The sequence below is a fragment of the Protopterus annectens genome, chromosome 14.part0 (assembly GCF_019279795.1).
Source record: "Protopterus annectens isolate FY-2018-M chromosome 14.part0, PAN1.0, whole genome shotgun sequence".
NCBI lineage: Eukaryota > Metazoa > Chordata > Ceratodontiformes > Protopteridae > Protopterus > Protopterus annectens.
Window position 1 is genome coordinate 712,782,638 of NC_056748.1, and position 19,091 is coordinate 712,801,728.

The window sequence follows — 19,091 nt, forward strand, 5'->3', positions numbered from 1 at the left end:
AACCACCTACAGCAACTACCATTATGCGGCAGTGCATGATGGTGCAATACACCCAAGAAAGTGCAGGTGCAGGGCTTATATAAAACAAAAAATAACTCTTTTAAGTCAAACTAGCAAATAAGGATGCACTTTCTGAGCTTGTCATATACATTTGGGTAGCATGGCATGATTATAGTTTCATAGGTGAGTAATTAACTTTGAACCTATAATCAGTATTTTTGCATATGTATGTATGTATGTTTGTATATATATATATATATATATATATATATATATATATATATATATATAAGACTGCGGTGGTGGTGCTGCAGTAGTGTTGTCGCCTCACAGTAAGACGCTGTCCTGTTCAATTCTCAGCTAGAGCGGCTTCTGTGTGGAGACATGCATGAATGAGCGTACCTTCGTTGAAGGTTGTGCATCAGAGCTGGCAACTCGGCACGTAAAAATCTACTGCCAATCATTAGCAGACCGGAGTTCTGCTATGGCAACCCCTAACCAGGAAAAGCCAAAAGACACAACATATATATATTTATATATGTATATATAGTTGAGTATGTGGGAGTTTAATCATTCCAGCTTGACAGTAACAACAATATTAGCTAAACTGTCTCTGTTTGCTAGAGGATAAAGATCTGATTATGATCTTTATGACCTGAGATTAATTAGTAACTGGGACCCTTGCGGAGATGGAAAGAGAGGATGGGAGTAACCAGCTAATGCTAGCTCACATGTACTGGGAGTAGGATAGCAGTTCAGTCTTCTGCAGTGCTGATACCAATTGGAGAATGGGTGTTCATAGGTAAAGACTAGGCTAGCTGCCCATCTTGACCATTTTAAGCCTAGCCAATTTCCCTGAAAAGTAAGAATCAGACCCTATACCTTGTGTTTATAAGGCAAACACCTAAACACCTTAACCATTATGCTAACCTCTAACTCAGAAAAATTAGAGGAAACTTTTTTGTAGGTGAATACTAAGTTAAATACCTTGAGTTTCCATTTTAAGTCTAGCTAATAACCTGAGTTTTCAACCAAACCCTGTACCTGATGTCTGTGAGGTAAAAAAAGCTTAACTATTATGCCAGATCTACCCAGTGTGTTCAGTCCATAGCATATAGTCTGAGTATATTCATTTGGCTTTGTCAAGCTGCAGCTATGCAGTACCCCTCAGAGTTTTAGAAGTGTCAGATTGTACAAGAGCATGATTAGAAGCCAGGATGAAGGTGTTGCAGGCTCTCATATATGTGTGTGTGTGTGGATGTTAGCCATGCAGGGTGCAGAGAACTTAGGCCCTAATAAAAGAACCCTTCATATCAGCTTGATGATCATGGAAAAACAGAGATCATGGAATCAGACTATTTAGTGGAAGTCTTATAAGAAGTATTAGGAAGCATCACTTACAGAGTGGTAAATGGGTTTCTATGCAGGTTCAGTAGTGAGACAGTATCTGGGAAGAGAAAGGAGTTATCAATAATTTAGTAAAACCAGAAAATGTCTTCTTTATAGTTTGAGATGTAATTTATATGAAGCAACAGAAAAAAGTGTAATGATTGCAAAATTACATTATACTGCCTTTTTATTACTTGATTCCTTTATTTCATTTATCTGTAAGTTTGTCAATATTGTCACTGTTGTTTGAAAACAATAAAGACGGTTTCTTTTTAAGAAAATGTTAACACTCACACAGTATACACAGTATCATACCTCTCAACCTCTTACAGCAATAAATCTGGACAAAGTCATAAATAAAGGGGACAAAGGCCCCAAAATAAGGACAATTTTAAAATATTGCTGTTACAAACTTACAAAGTAGATAGAACAGGTTTTGCACTAGAATGAATTTTCCTAAAGGGTGTGAAGTCTGAAACTCAAATGTCTGTCATTATTTTCAGACTTAAATCTTCAATGATTTGCCAATGATTTGCTAGAAAACCACAATCGTATGAAAAAATAGATCAAAAATATGAGATAGAAATCGGAATATTCTGTGAAAATCTGTACAGTTGAGAGGTATGCTATACAACTGGAATGAAAAAGAATCTGGTATGAAAAAGAATGAAAAGGATTAGACATGGACTGCTATCTATAATTGGCTTGCCAATTATGCAAAACCATCACAAGCTGTCTTGTATAATTTGCAAGAATATTTCAATTCATAACCCTTCTTACTGTCTATAGGTTCATAGGTTCATACTAGGCTATCTGCCCTAGGGCATTTATAAGCCTAGCCAGAATGTATTTGGCTTTCGCCACCCATTTTAAATTAATTTTGCTATGCCCTTTTTTGAGGTTAATATACTGTGCCTCTGTCTAACAGTGACACAGAAGTGATACCCGGGGTAAACCTACGATCTCCCATCCACTCATCAAGATTCCTCTTGAAGAGAGTCAATGAGGGACTCTGCCTAACCTGGACTGGGATTTTATTCCAGAGTAAAGGGAGCCTCTGGGTTATGAATCTGTCCCTCCAGCATGTCCTATTTATTTCAGTGCTGAGGTTCAAGTCTCTCGAGCGTGTAGCTCGATAGGATTTGGATTTTCTGAGGTGCAGCATGTCCATTAATTCTGGGTTGGACATGGCTTTATATGTCAGGCACAGATCGCCTCTGAACAGATGGTATGCCACTGAGTAGAGCTGGAGTTTCTTTAACCGGGCAGCATATGGCATCTGTTTGAGCCCTTTGATCCTCTTGGTGAGGTACTTTTGGGGTCTTTCCAGTTGCTGCAGGTGTCTGGTAAGGTACATCCGAAAAGGGGCATTGTACTCAATTATGGGCCTGATGAGGGATGAGTAAAGAGGCACGATGACCTCCCCTGATCTAGATGTGAATCCCTTCATGATTAGGTGGGCTATATAAAATGTTTTTCTAACCACTTTGGCCACGTGGTTGTCAAATGAGAGATTGCTATCAACTTGGGTCCCCAGGTCCCTAATTACTTCTTCTGTACTTAATGGATTACCACCTATGTGGTAATTTGTGGGCACTTTGTTTTTGCCAAAGGAGATGACTATACACTTTTTGGCATTTAGCTTGAGGCCATGGCTCTGGCACCAGTTGTCTGTTTCTATGAGGCCCTTTTGGAGGATGCTTGTGTCGGCTGGAGAGTCGATTATGGTGACCAGTTTTCAGTCATCTGTGTACTTGGTCAGCCACAGTCCTTCCGTTTTGGCCTGTACCTCCGAGAAATATATACTGGACAAGAGAGGTCCCAGGACTGAGCCTTGTGAGATGCCACTTATAACTGGTTTGGAGTCTGACATGGCTCCAGCAATTCTAACCATGTGGGTTCTGTCCTTGAGCCAGTTTGCAACCCATCTAGTGACATAGGGGTTTATATTTAAGCTGGTGAGCTTATCTATAATGCCTGAGTGGGGTATTGTATCGAAGGCTTTTGCGAGGTCCAGGTAGGATGTGTGGACCACCTTCCCCTCGTCAATGGCCTTGGTGACTGTTTCAAAGAAATCAACCAGGTTTAAGAGGCAGGATCTGCCCTTAACAAAGCCGAACTGGGTAGGATCCAGTGTCTGTAGGTCCCCAATATCTTTATTTATGAGGTCCATGATGATCCTGTCCATAGCTTTACAGACCAAGCTAGTCAGGCTTATGGGGCGATAGTTTCCAGGATCCGTTGAGGCACCACCTTTGTGGAGAGGGACCACAGTTGCTGTATGCCACTCTTTGGGTACATATCCTGTAGTAAGGCGAAGATTGAACAGTAGTTTTATGTTTGGGTTTAGCTCTTCTTGGAGTTCATGTAGGATGCAGACCAGGACACCGTCTGGTCCCATTGATGCTGTGTTTTTTGCTTTGGAGAGGGCGGCTCTTACCTGAGCATCCGAGATGTCAGGGGGGCAGCACTCTGCTGGGATAGATATTTGCCCTTTTGGTGGGGAGAGGGGGGAGAAGTTTGCACTGAACCTGTCAGCTAGGATGTTGGCAATGTCTGTGGGTTCGGTGTATTTTGTCATTTTGGACTAATTCTGAGCATATCTGGGAATTACCACCCAGGTTCCTAACATAACTAAAGAAAGCCTTGTGATTATCCTTAGTGTCCTGTGCAATTTTTCTCTCGAAGCTGGCCTTAGACGATTTTATGAGTGCCGGTAGTTTTTTGCTAATACTGATCAGAGATGCCTTCCCTTTTTGGAATTTTGCTCTATCATTTAGTAGCTTCCTCCTTCTATTGTATAGTTTGTTTATGGCTGGGGTCCACCAGACAGGACGTCTGCCTTTGGAGGATTGGGTCTTGGTTTTATTTGGGATCGCATGATCCATGCATTCCTGAAGCTGTTCATGGAATGCGTTTATAAAGGATTCTGCGGTCTGGGCCGTATTTTCCACAGGCTCGGGGGCTTTGAAGGATTCCACCTCAGTTTTGAGGAGTGTGAAATTTGCTTTAGAGAAGTTTTTCACTGTGGTTTTCTGGGCAGGGGGTGGTGTCGGGATGTGAATATCCAGTGAGATTAGTTTATGGTCTGATCTTACCAGTGAGGGATACACTTCTGGTCTGGAGCATAGAGTCCCCATGTTGGTGATGATCAGGTCCAGTATGTGGGAGTGATAACAAGTTGTTCCATAGCATTTGAGTTTATAAATTCTAGGAACCTTTGGGCTAGGGTGTTGGAGCTAGAGTAATGCTCCCAGTCTATGTTTGGGTAGTTGAAGTTGCCCAATATAATGGTGTTTGGAGAGACCTTCATATTTTCCAGTGTTCTCAGGAAGGCCGAGTGGGGTTCCTGGTTTAGGGACGGTGGTCTGTAGCAGGCTATAAACTGGAAAGCAGTTTTACCCACTGTTAGTTGCACATGGATAGTCTCTGATGCTTCGTGCTGTGCCACCAACCTGGAGGTGTGGGTATCTTTGACGAATATTGATACTCCCCCTCCTTTTGTGGGTCGGTCCAAGTTTTGGGACCGAAAAGCATGGTATGAGGTATAACCTGGTAGTGCTGGGGTGCTCTCGGGAGCCTTGAACCAGGTTTCTGTTACTGCACAGATATCGATGTTCTCCATGCTAAGGAGAGTTTTGAGTGCGTGCATCTTGAGGTTTAGACTTCTGGCGTTGAGTAGCATTACTCTTAGTTTCTTATCCCTTGTGATACCTATGGAGGTGGGTTTGTTATTTGAGCCTTGTCTAAAAAAGGCACTATGGGGGTAGCAAGAGCCTTTGCCAATATCCGAAAGCCCAGGGGTGACAGGTGCAAGCCGTCCCTAGCGAAGCATCGTGGCTTGTCGAGCATGTCAGCCCAGGCTGACAGGCATTGGATCCCCTTTGAATGACACCATTACTTAAGCCAATTGTTGAAATTGATCATCTTGTCTTCATATTGTGGCATCATTCTTGGTGAGGGTAAGATGCTACTCAAGGTCAGGGTCATACCGGCCTGGGCCACATGCTCAGAGAGCTCCTCTATGTCTCTTTTCATGTAATCCAGGGAGGTACGTCTCAGGTCATTCACACCAGCATGGACAATGACTGAGTCATATTTGTACTTGTCTTGGAGTGACCTGAGTGCTTGTGTTATGTGGCGGATCCTAGCGCCCGACAGGCAGCTCACCGTGACCTTCACCGTGACCTTCTCCTTGTTCAGCCTGGTGAGCTGGACGTCAGTGTGCCTGATGATAGAGTCACCTATTACAAGTGTATCAGGTGTGTTGTTTAGCCTTAAGGGCTGTGACTGTTTGGCACACTGGCTTTGTGAGCTATCTGTTGCATGTGTTTTGTTTTGGGGTAGCGGTTGCTTGGGTGTCTGCTTTGGAGGTCTCTGCTGCTTAGGCAGATTTTTATTTAGAGCCTCCGAGTATGTTTTTGTGTTTATGTGTTTGGTTTGCTGTCGTGGTAGGTATATGTGAGACTGGAATTGTACTGAGTGTGGTTTCCTTCTCCTCCTGACTGGTTACGCCAGTACTGAGTTGAGAGAGCTTAGCCTCCAGTTTGGCTATATGGATGCATCTCTCACATGTGTTGGAATTTATTGGGAGGAGGAGAGGGTTGTCTGTGTACATGAGGCAGTTGTAACATTGCCTCAAGATTCTCAGATTCAGCAGCTGGACCGGAGAGAAGATTGACAACTGACCTTTGGACATGCTAGAATAGTATTGGGAATTCCTTTATAATTGAAAAAAAAGGGCCAATGGGGAACAAGGTACTCAAGAGGACTTTGTGAGAGTGTAGTGCTTTTAATTTTTTAGTGCTGACTTATATAATTGCTTTAGTGAGCAAGTGCCTTTATAGTTTCATAGTTTCATAGTATAGTACTAGGCTATCTGCCCTGGGGCATTTGTAAGCCTAGCCATAGTGATGTGGCTTTGCCACCCCATGAAGTGGTACAAAAAATGTACAGAATAAATTTAGAATACTGTGCCTCTGTCTAGTAGTGACACAATGAAGGTCCCTTTATATAATAGAATTAGTTTACTGTGCCCCTGTCTAGCAGTGACACAGATGTGACCCCTGGGGTAAATTTACGATCTCCCATCCACTCATCAAGATTTCTCTTGAAGAGAGTCAGTGAGGGGCTCTGCCTAATACGAACTGGGATCTTGTTCCAAAGCATGGGAAGCCTCTGGGTTATGAATCTATCCCTCCAGCATGTCCTATTCATACTTGTGCCGAGGTTTAAGTCTTTAGCTCTCGTGGTCCTGATGGATTTGGATTTTTTGAGGTGGAGCATGTCCATCAGATCCTGATTGGACATGGCCTTGTACGTCAGGCAGAGATCACCTCTGAGCAGGCGGTATGCTACTGAATAGAGCTGAAGTTTCTTTAGTCTGGCAGAATAAGTTATATGTTGGAGACCCTTAATCCTCTTGGTGAGGTACATTTGTGGTCTCTCCAGCTGTTGCAGATGCCGGGTGAGGTACATACCAAATGGGGCATTGTACTCAATCACGGGTCTGATGAGGGAGGAGTATAGGGGTACAATTACATCCTTGGATCTGGATGTGAATCCCTTCATGATGAGGTGTGCAAGGTAGAATGTTTTTCTAACCACTTTGGCAACGTGGGTGTCAAATGAGAGGTCGCTGTCGACTTGGGTCCCTAGGTCTCTGATTACTTTTTCCATACTCAGTGGGTTGCTGTCTATGTGATAATTTGTGGGTACTTTGTTTTTCCCAAAGGGGATGACTATACATTTTTTGGCATTTAGTTTAAGGCCATGACTCCAGCACCAGTTGTCCGTTTCTGTGAGGCCTTTTTGTAGGATGTATGTGTCCACTGGTGTATCGACTATGGCGCCTAGTTTTCAGTCATCTGCGAACTTTGTCAGCCACAGCCCTCCCATGTTTGCTTTAACATCTGAGAAATAAATGCCGAACAAGAGGGGTCCCAGGACAGATTCCTGTGGTACACCACTTGTGACTGGCTTTGAGTCTGACATTGCTCCAGCGATTTTAACTTTATGGGTTCTGTCCTTTAGCCAGTTTGCAACCATCTAGTGACATAAGGGTTTACGTTTAAGCTGTTGAGCTTATCTATGATGCCTGAGTGGGGTATTGTGTCGAAGGCCTTAGCCAAGTCCAGGTAGGCTGTATGGACTGCTTTGCCCTTATCAATGGCTCTTTTGACTGTTTTGAAAAAGTCAACCAGGTTCAAGAGGCAGGATCTGCCCTTTACAAAGCCGAACTGGGTGGGGTCAAGTGTCTGTAGGTCCCCTATGTCTCTGTTTATGAGTTCCATAATGATTCTTTCTTTAGCTTTGCAGACTAGGCTGGTTAAGCTTATGGGGCGGTAGTTTCCAGGGTCTGTACAGGCACCCCCTTTGTGGAGTGGGACCACTGTTGCTGTACGCCAGTGTTCAGGTACATATCCCGAAGTAAGGCTAAGGTTAAATAGCATTTTTATGTGTGGGTTTAGCTCCTCTTGGAGTTCACGTAACACGCAACCCGGGATACCGTCAGGTCCCATTGATGCTGTATTTTTAGCTTTGTTTAGGGTGGTTCTCACTTGGACATCTGAGATGACAGGGAGATTACATTCAGCTGGGATAAGTATTTCTTCTTTTGGGGGTGAGGGAGGGGAGAAATTTGCACTGAACCTGTTAGACAGAATGTTGGCAATATATGTGGGTTCAGTGTATTTTTTGTTGTTGTGAACCAACTCTGAGCATATCTGCGGGTTTCTGCCCAGGTTTCTAACATAGCTGAAGAAGGCTTTGTGGTTATCTTTAATGTCCTTAGCGATTTTTGTCTCAAAGTTGGCCTTGGATGTTTTTATGAGAGAACGTAGTTTTCTGCTAATGTTGATCAGAGATGTCTTCCCTTCATGGGATTTTGCTCTGACGTGCAGTAGCTTCCTTCTTTTGTTATACAATTTGTTAATGGCTGAGGTCCACCAGACAGGAAGCTTGTCTTTGGTGGAGAGGGACTTGGATTTATTTGGGATTGCATGATCCATGCATTCTTGGAGATGTCCATAGAAAGCATTTGTGAAGGATTCGGCATTGTGGGATGTGGTATCCACTGGCACAGTGGGCGTAAAGGATACCATCTCAGTCTTAAGAAGAGTGAAGTCTGCTTTTGAGAAGTTTTTCACTGTGGTCTTTTGTGCTGGGGGTGGAGGTGGGATATGTATATCCAGGGTGATTAGTTTGTGGTCAGATCTCACTAGGGAGGTGTATACTTCTGGTGTGGAGCATTTTATCCCCATGTTTGTGATGATCAGGTCTAGTATATTATCTCCCCTAGTGGGAGAGGTGACTAGTTGTTCCAGTGCATTTGAGTTTATGAACTCCAGGAACCTTTGGGCCAGGGTATTAGGGGTAGAATAATGTACCCAATCTATGTTTGGGTAGTTGAAGTCTCCCAGTATGATGGTATTTTGTGATACATTCATATCCTCCAATGTCTTCAGGAAGGCTGAGTGGGGTTCCTGAGATATGGGAGGGTGGTCTGTAACATGCTACCAGTTGTATAGCAGTTTTGCCTATGGTTAGTTGCACCTGTATGGTCTCTGATGCTTCATGTGTTGCTAACCTGGAGGTGTGGGTGTCCTTGATGAATATGGACACTCTCCCTCCCTTTGTGGTTCAGCCTGGGTTTTGGGGTCGAAAAGCATGATACGAGGTATAGCCTGGTAGTGCTGAGGTGCTCTCAGGAGCCTTGAACCAGGTTTCAGTTACTGCACAGACATCGATGTTCTCCATGCTGAGGAGTGCATCAAGTGCCTGCATCTTGAGATTTAGACTTCTGGCGTTGAGCAGCATTACCCTTAGTTTTTTTCCATTTTTGTTTTCTAAGGCGGTGGGTTTGTCTTTGAGCCTTGCCTAAAAGGCACTATGGGGTGGCAAGAGCCTTAGCCAATATCCGGAAGCCCAGTGGTGACAGGTGTAAGCCATCCCTTGCGAAGCAGCATGGCTTGTCCAACATGTCATCCCAGGCAGACAGATATTGGATCCCCTTAGATTGACACCAGTACTTGAACCAATTATTAAAGCTGATCATCTTGTCTTTGTATTGTGGTATCATTCTTGGTGAGGGCAAGATGCTGCTCAGGGTCAGGGTCATACCAGCCTGGGCTACATAATCGGAGAGCTCCTCTATGTCTCTTTTCATGTAGTCCAGGGAGGTACATCTCAGGTCATTCACACCAGCATGGACAATGACAGAGTCATATTTGTACTTGCTTTGGAGTGACTTCAGTGCATGTGTTATGTGGCGGATCCTAGCTCCCGATAGGCAGCTCACAGTCACCCTTTCCTTGTTCAGCCTGGTCAGCGGGACATCAGTGTGTCTGACTATAGAGTCACCTATTACTAGTGTATCAGGCATGGTGTTTGGCCTTAAGGGCTGTGATTGGTTGATACACTGATTTATTGAAGTATGTGTTGCATGTGTTTTGTTTTAGATCTGCAAATGTTGTATCTTTCGGCTTTTCCCAGTTAGGGGTCGCCACAGCGGGACTCCGGTCCGCTAATGATTGGCAGTAGGTTTTTACATACCGAGTTGCCAGCCCTGACGTACAACCTTCAACGAAGGTATGCCCATTCATGCATGTCTCCACACAGAAGGCGATTTAGCTGAGAATCGAACAGGACAACGCACATAGTGCTACTAAATGAAATTACGTTGCTTTGTTCTCAGTGCAAGAAACATATATACACACAGTTACTATTTAGTAAAACATTTACTATTTAGTAATACTAAGACAGACACTTACAGACATTACATGTATAAAAATGTGCCATTTAGAGTATTGCACAAGTAGATATTGCACAAACCTGAATTTTCACATTAACAGGTGCCTGTGAAGAAAAAGTATTGCACAGAGTATTGCACATTCAAGTTTCAGGACAGATGAAGATTTGGATATTGCACTAAAGTATGTTGCTAGTAGTAATGATTGTGACAAAAGCAAATACTGCCAGCACAGCTAGCTGGAATTTTTTAAATAATTATATGTCATCGGTGAATATCAAAATTATTTATGCAAGATGCTTGTGTTGCAAATGTATTACAAATGTATGTCATCTATATATCAAACTGCTTGTACAGACGTGTGTATTGAAAAGGTATTTGCAAAGTGCTGTGTTTAAAATGTAACCACCATGTGCCCTACTGGAAGAGAACAGAAATGTACATGTACTATGTTAACTGTTTAAATGTATATATTTTAATAGTGGACACTGGAATACAGGAGGTTAACCTCAGTCCAGCAAACTTTAGAAAAAATATCTGAAATTAAATTATTGGCTGCACAATAAAGAGGCTATCTTTCAAGTTTTCAATGCAGCTAGAGACACAAAGTCTGTACTAGGAAGCTTTCTTGTATTGCCCTTGGAATAAACTAATTGCTACTTTTGAAGCATGAAGGAATGCAATTATTTTATGACTTCCAGCATCTGCCAAAGATCTGAGCAAAAGTCCTGGCTGTATATTTTTAAAGGTAGATGCTAAATACTGCCAGCTTCCAGTAGTGTGTGTGTGTGTGTATGTGTGTGTGTGTGTGTGGGGGGTGTTGCATGAGAACTAAAAGTCAGATGACAAGAAATTATGTCATTCTGCAAGCTATCCCAGAAGTAATATTTTAGATATTAATTTGAGAAGTCTCTTAGTGAGACAGAGCATTCTGTATTCTGTCTTGGACATGACAAGAAGACCCATTCACCACACATCTGCCTTACTGTATAAATAAGTCACCAGGGAATAGTATAATTCTCTTAGACACAGTTAGGAATATAGTAATGCTTAGTTTCGATGTTTTTCTTTACTTGTGTGAGCCTGTACTGCAATGTTATTTTAAATATTTCTTGTGATTTTGAACTATGATGCCACTGTGAATATATATTTACTATTGTCTGTGTTTTATTATTATTAAATATATTTAAAACTTTCATCGTGGCTGATCTGTGTAGAGATATTTAAGTTTTAAGAGTACTTACATGTTTTTGGTAACACTGTGTAGGCTACTTCTAACAGCCTTGCTCTTGGTCAAACTACCATTTATATTAATATTAATATTACACAGTAAAATTGGTCACCTTCTGTTAAGGGCCTTAAAATAACTGTCAAGGAGTGACTGGTGGTAGTGGAAACTACCTTATAGTCTGGGCAGAAGGGGGCATAGCTAGTAAAACTGTGACAGCCTTTCCCAGGTGTGTGTGTGTGTGTGTGTGTGTGTGTGTGTGTGTGTGTGTGTGTGTGTGTGTGTGTGTGTGTGTGTGTGTGTGTGTGTGTGTGTGTGTGTGTAAATAAAACCTCAAAGAGTGTGTGTGTGTCAGCTACTTGGGCAGGGACACGAAGCACTGGTTGGTTCTGGAGGACTTAGCTTGGTCCCTCAGCTGAGAACTCATCTCTATAGTTGTGCCACTGGGGAGACTTATTGGAGATCTGCAGGAAGAGGCAGAAACCAGCTCTGGACTGACTGTGGTCTCTGTGTGCTCTTAAGGGAAATTGCACTTGATGCAGAGAGCTGCATCTGGAAATACTGTGTGTGTACTTGTCATCTTCTCAATGAACGTCCCTCACTATTGCCAGTGGTGAGGACCAAGGCTCCTTGATTAGTGGTCCAGTGTAGGGTCATCACAGTGATCTTAGAATAAATGGACATGACAGTATGTCATTTACTGGATTAGTCAAGAGAATATTCAGTTAATTGGTTGAAAGAGCAGAATGGCTTCTGGCGTGCCTGTTGTTAGAGTTCAGCAATCTGGTGGATAAGGCAAAAAATCTTTTAATGAGCCTGGAAGTCTTACAGTGCATGCTGCGGTAATGTCTACCTGAGGAAAGGCAAGAGAACATACCAGAAGCAGGGTGATTATGGTCATTTATTATCTTTCTAGCTCTTCCAATGCATCAAGATTTGTGTAAGTCATGCAAGGATGCCAGTGGAGAACCATTGATTCTTTCTGCTGCTGTTACTACAAGAGAGCTTTGCAATCTGAGGCATTACAGTTCTCATACAATACAATCATGTTGTTTGTCAATACGCTCTCAATGGTTCCCCTGTAGGAGGCTTGGAGAATGGACTGTGACAGGTAGGTTTCCTTTCCTCAGTTTCCATCTGAAGTGCAAACATTGCTGCGCATTTTTGACAGTGTGGTTGGTGTGCACTGACCAAGACAGGTCCTCTGACATGTATATACCCAGGAACTTAATGCTCTTTACTCTTTCTACTGCTACTCCCTTGATTTCCAGAGGCTGATGTGCTCCCTGAGTCCTTTTAAAGTCTACAATCAATTCCTTGGTCTTGCTGACATTCAGTGCCAGATTGTTGCTGTCACACCAGACAAGCAGATGTTCCACTTCACTCTTATATATGTGTGTGTGTATGAATACTGGGACAGTGTATGAGTGTATCTGTACATGAATGGCATTGTGGGTTATTGAGTGTGTTTGTGAGTGTGTTTGTGTGTGTGTGTGTGTGTGTGTGTGTGTGTGTGTGTGTGTGTGTGTGTGTGTGTGTGTGTGTGTGTGTGTGTGTGTAAGCACTGGGATAGTGTGTAGGCTGTGACTGTCTGCACAATAGCGACATTATGTGAGTATCTGTGTGCATGTGTATGTGTGTCTTGTAATGGTCAGTATCTGTTTGTAGCATTCTTCCACTGAGTATTGTTTCAGCTACTCAATGGACCAGGTTATATTCATAAAAATTCTCAGGTAATGAGATGTTGCCCTTTTGGAAAATGGATGACTATCAGTAATCAAATAGCACAGCAGTATAATTCTAAAGTTGTGCTTCTGCACCATTTTGTAAAAGTGCCAGGGGCAACCTTTCCTGTTAACTGATGAATATCTTTATGTGTGATTTTTGCCTTTATAAACAGTGGTTGTTGTCCTGTTCATATCTACTGCTGTAGTGTAATGTGCACAGATGCATGGTGACGTGCTTAAGTGTGTGTACACACACAGACACGCTCTTGCGTATGTATGCACATACAGTGTGTGTGTATGTGTGTGTGTGTATGTGCACTTGTGTGCATTTATGCATGCAGAGTGTGTGTATGTTTGTGAGTGAACACACACACGAGCATGTGTGTGTGCACGCACGCAGACACATACTGTGTACATGTGTACCTCTGCTTGTTATATGGGGGGAATGAAATGACGATTCACTTATTTTAAAGCTATGGGGTATTTCTCATAACTAATCAGGGAAAATTTTCAACAAAATTAAGGACAAATCCAGAAACAATCAAGGACAATCGGGGTGCTTTTAAAATATTAGTACCATTAACCTGAGGTACTGATAGAATACGATAATGTGAATTAATATACATTTTCTGAAGTGAAATAAGTCTACAACTCTAATTGTTGACATTAAGTGTTATTCACCACCTTTTCTACAAAAGTCATTAGTTTTAAGAGAGATTAAGAGAGAGAGATAAAATTTGAGTCAGAATCCATGACATCCCTGAAAATCAGGGATAGTTGAGAGGTATGATTATGGGGAATTTTATTCTTAATTTTATTCTTAATCTCACCAATGAATCATTTCTGGAGAATGCTTGAGCAGAACATGGTTAAACATTTTTTGTAATCTGTGATGTGTGTCTCATATGTGTTTTGCCACCCCCCTGTAAAAATGTTTTTCTTTATCTTTCTGATGACTGAATAGCTCCCCAGAAGAGTAGATGATTTTTTTTCAGCAGAAAGCCATATACAAACAGGGTAACCAACTCACTCATTTATACAGTATGCTTGTGAAAGCTATCTCCAACTTTGCAAAATGTATCTAAGTTTGTCTCATATTTCTACCCTGCACCTCTTAATGCTTTTTTTTTTGTTTTTGTTTTTTTTTTTTTTTAATTATTTTCTGGTAAATCATAGAGTATTATACTTAAACAAACCAAGCAGAAACTTTGTAGTGTGGAGAGTGTGAAGTTCACTCCTTGAAATATGTTATGGACCTTGTTCATTAATAAAATTTGAACTTTAAAATATGTACGTACTACAAAATAATAATAAAATGGTAGGTAGTCAAGTTGGGTTAAAAGTGGAATATCCTTTATTGAAATACACAAACAAGCAATCCTAGTTGAGTATATTGAAAAGCATTAAAGACGTCCATTATTTATTTATAATCAGGTTATTTGGAGCAAGAGAATGGTTACAGAGGGTGGTTGTGTTAATAGCAATAAAAGCATTAAACGTATTCCTTTAACGAAGCCTCCCTTCCCCGCTTAACACCATAGTGTAAACTGAGGCTGTGCCACCTAAAAATGAAACTGAAAAGCTAGAGACAAACAGTTGTGAGTAGTATTATGGGGTATTATAGTTAGAATCAATAATGACAAACATTTGTTTCAAACTTCTTATTGTGCAGGAAATGGATGTTGGTTCAAAACAAGTTGTTTTATTAACTTTTAAGTGTCTTACAGTAATATTTAAAACTGTCCATGATGTTGGAACTTTGCCCTTGATTCTTGATAAAAAAAACTGTTGAGAGCTACATCAGACATAGGTATCCAGTTAACAGCATTATACCATAGCTAACATGTTCTATTACATAGGTATCCAGTTAACAGCATTATACCATAACTAACATGTTCTATTACGTAGGTATCCAGTTAACAGTATTATACCATAACTAACATGTTCTATTGCAAGTACAAAGTCTTATTTATTCTTATTAAAACTGTCTGTTGCTTCATTCTACTTTTTTCACTTTATTTACCTTTGCAAAGCAATCTGCTAAGCCACTGAAGGCATCAGCTTGATTTACAAGGACTGCCCAGCAGGTGGCAGCTTTTCTCTGGCTGTTAAGAAAACCATGACATTTCTCTTTATATAAAAAAGTTGAGCAGTAGCCAGATTAATAAATAAATAAACACGATTTGGTACACTCAGGCAATTGAATACAACTTATTGGACAGGCACTTTGGTTACATATATTTCTACAGACATCTCAAGAATAGGTGCTTTTCATGTCTTCACGATAATTTACGTCATTTGCTAAATGCATACACCTCAGTTAATCAACACTGTTTGCCATCAGCTGTCTGTGCCCCTCGAGTGATCTCTGTGGTGCTGCTAATAAGCATATTTCCTGTTTAGAGCAAGCTATAATCCTTAATGACTGCCATTGTCTGGAACTATAACAACGTTCTCTGTGGGTTAAAACTGTAAGCTCCTTGTGTTCTGTATTACATTGTGCAAGATTTGAGAGCCTCTCTCACTACTTACATATTCTGAGGAAGTGACATAAACAGGTTAGGTTCTCATGTCACCCCTGAAAAAAATGTGTTCATACCTAGAAAGCATAATGGATAAAAATGCCTTATTTATGTGTGTGTGTGTGTGTGTGTGTGTGTGTGTGTGTGTGTGTGTGTGTGTGTGTGTGTGTGTGTTTGGGATCAAGCAGTGTACTTGTCCATAACCACATAGGGTGCAGTTCACTTGCTTCCCCCTTAATTGATACTTTCTCAGAACCAGAACCATCTCTGTCTACTATTTACTGCAACCATGACTAACTTGCTGTCCATGCTCATTATAAAACTGATACCTTTGCTCTCAAATTTCAACACTTTTCCTTTCTTTCTTCTCATCATTCCCACCACATCATTTTCAAGTTAAACTACATAATGCGATGCTTTTTGTTCCCTTTGCTTTTAATTTCTTTCTTCCATTTCATATACGATAGTTTGATATAGTAATAAGTTGTGAATCAGTTATATCCTGCTGAAATGTATTTCGGTCTTATGACGTATGCTTACATATTGTCTGACTGAGCATTTCACTGCACAGGAGCAGACATCTTGGGTCATCCCTGAACACATTCAGTACGTATTATTGCATACAACTAATCAGTGGCAGTAGGATAGAGAGCTGCCTTGCTCTGTTTCACTGTTTTTCTCCTTTAGGAATTCACAAAAGCTGTCAGAAATTTCAATCAGTTGTTTCTGATTTTTTTTTGGTCATATAATGATTTAATTCATAGTTTCATAGGCTTGATTATTGCAGGTTTGATTGCCAAGTGTATGGCCCACTGGCTTACTGGAGGCTTGACTCATCATCATCATCATCATCTTCTTTCAGCTGTTCCTGTTAGGGGTCGCCACAGCGGATCTTCTGTTTCCATTTCTTCCTGTCCTCTGCATCATGCTCTTTCACAACAAACGCCTGCATGTCCTCTCTCACCACATCCATAAACCTTATCTTAGGCCTTCCTCTTTTCCTGTTACCTGGCAGCTCTATCCTTAGCATCTTTTTCCCAATATACCCATCATCCCTCCTCAGCACATGTCCAAACCAATGCAATCTCTCTTGCTTTGTCTCCAAAGTGTCCAACCTGAGCTGACCCTCTAATATACTTATTCCTGATCCTGTCCATCCTAGTCACACCCAGTGCAAACCTTAACATCTTTAACTCTGCCACATCCAGCTCTGACTCCTGCCTTTTCATCAATGCCACCGTCTCCAACCCATATAACATAGCTGGTCTCACTACCCTCTTGTAGACCTTCCCTTTCACTGTTACAGGTACTCGTCTGTCACAAACCACTCCTGATACTCTTCTCCACCCACTCCATCCTGCCTGTACTCTCTTCTTCACCTCTCTTCCACACTCACCATTACTCTGAACTGTTGATTCCAAGTATTTAAACTCATCCACCTTTACCAACTCTACTCCCTGCATTCTCACCATTCCTCTACCCTCCCTCACATTTACACACATATATTCTGTTTTAGCCCTGCTGACCTTCATTCCTCTGCTCTCTAGAGCATATCTCCACCTCTCCAGGGTCTCCTCAACCTGATCCCTACTCTCACTACATATCAGAATGTCATCTGCAAACATCATAGTAAACGGGGCCTCCTGTCTGATCTCATCTGTCAACCTGTCCATCACTACTGCAAATAAGAAAGTGCTCAGAGCTGATCCTTGATGTAATCCCACCTCCACCTTAAACATATCTGTCACTCCCACCGCAGTCATCACCAATGTCACACTACCCTCGTACATATCCTGTACCACTCTTACATACTTCTCTGCCACTCCTGACTTCCTCATACAATACCACAACTCCTCTCTAGGCACCCTGTCATATGCTTTCTCTAAGTCCACAAAGTCACAATGCAACTCCTTCTGACCTTCTCTGTATTTCTTCAACAACACTCTCAGAGCAAATATTGCATCTGTAGTGCTCTTTCCTGGCATGAAACCATTCTGCTGATCACTAATCATCACCTCCCTTCTTAACCTAGCTTCCACTACTCTTTCCCACAACTTCAAGCTGTGACTGATCAATTTTATCCCTCTGTAGTTACTGCAGCTCTGCACATCACCCTTATTCTTAAATTGACTGCTGTAAGTAATTATTTCTGAAGGAAGTTAATGACTGAATTCTTATTGCAAGAGGAAAGGTTATTCTGTAATTTTAGAAGGTGTTATAAATTATATCAGGTACATGTTTTTTTTCTTTTACTCGTATTTATTTTAGTATTAAATTCCCTGAGCTAATATTGGTTTTCCCAGCACCCCAGTGCCGTGTTCCAGATATAGTCTTCTGAATAAAACCTGATCATTCAATGCCTTATACACCAGGCACAGACTACCTCTAAGTAACATAGAAGAAATAGAATCATCGCCTATAAGAAACAAACTATTTGTAAGAAACATTTAGACTTTATTTACAAAACAAATTGACAGGTGTGATAAAGTCACTATTATATGCATTATGTATGTCACAAATGTAATCTGAATAGTCTGTTGTCATTTTACTTTCCAGCTTCTGTCATGAAATAATATCCATCTCTTTAAAACAGTTCACGTTCCACAGATTAGGCTATTGCTGAGATATTGTATTGTAAAAGATGGAATTGCTTGAAGAAGTAGCAGTTCTATTGCAGCTTTAATGATGTGTATGTAGGTGTGCCCTTGAGGGATGAAATCTATTTCATAAGGAGCAAATTGCCTTTATTGCAAACAGGATATGTCCACTGGCAGATGGGGTGTGTCATTGTTGTCGTATTACTAGTTGTAAGAGGTGAAGTTTGCCCCTACTGGACTGCATAATGCTGTAAGACTTGCTAGCAGAGAAGGTTTGTCCCTGCTAGGCTGCCATCCAGACAGCAGCTGCAAGGCATGCCTTTGTTCCATTGAGATCAGCTGGAAAAGCAAAGTGAAGGAGGCAGGGATTGAAGGCTGTCTCTGAAACTGCAGGAGTAGCGATAGTAGTAGCAGCAACCCTGGGATGGGATGGGAAGGGAGAAACCAGCAGCTGCTTCTCATAACACAGAAAGGTACTGTAGAGGAGGGAAACTTACAGATATAGACTCACCACACCCTATTGTCTTTGCAAATTACTTCTGGACTCTATTATTCTGGGTTCCCCTGAGGTAAATATATATTGTGTTTTAATTTGTTGAGCTTAGCTTGTCTTAAAAGAGTACATTTTCAGGGATGGGATGTAAGAAAACATTCAATACTCCCTGCTTTCTTTTGTCTTGTTTTATTTTGTTTCAGTTTCTGGGCTCTTTCAGGCACAGTGGAAATGTAGGACTGTGTTTTCCTGATCTGTATTTTGGTCTGCTAATATGTGATGTGTATACTAGGCAAAGCTTTTTTTTTTCTTCTTCACTGAGACGTGTTTTTTTTTTTTTTTTTTTTTTTTAAGCATTTGTGGATTATGCTCATAGAGTGTATCAT

The 19,091-nt window shown here is 41.3% G+C and overlaps 1 protein-coding gene across 7 annotated transcripts in view; it reads left to right on the forward strand.

Annotated features, from left to right (window-relative positions):
* The first annotated feature begins 18,459 nt into the window (after positions 1 to 18,459).
* LOC122789190 (coiled-coil domain-containing protein 50-like) overlaps positions 18,460 to 19,091 on the forward strand; it is a 1,862,880-nt gene continuing 1,862,248 nt past the window's right edge. For 2 of the 7 annotated variants that reach the window (XM_044056454.1, XM_044056452.1), the window contains exon 1: positions 18,460 to 18,781. The gene's annotated coding sequence lies outside the window, so the exon portion shown is untranslated. The remainder of the gene's footprint in view (positions 18,782 to 19,091) is intronic. The other 5 variants (XM_044056448.1, XM_044056451.1, XM_044056453.1 and 2 more) reach the window with 4 other exon arrangements.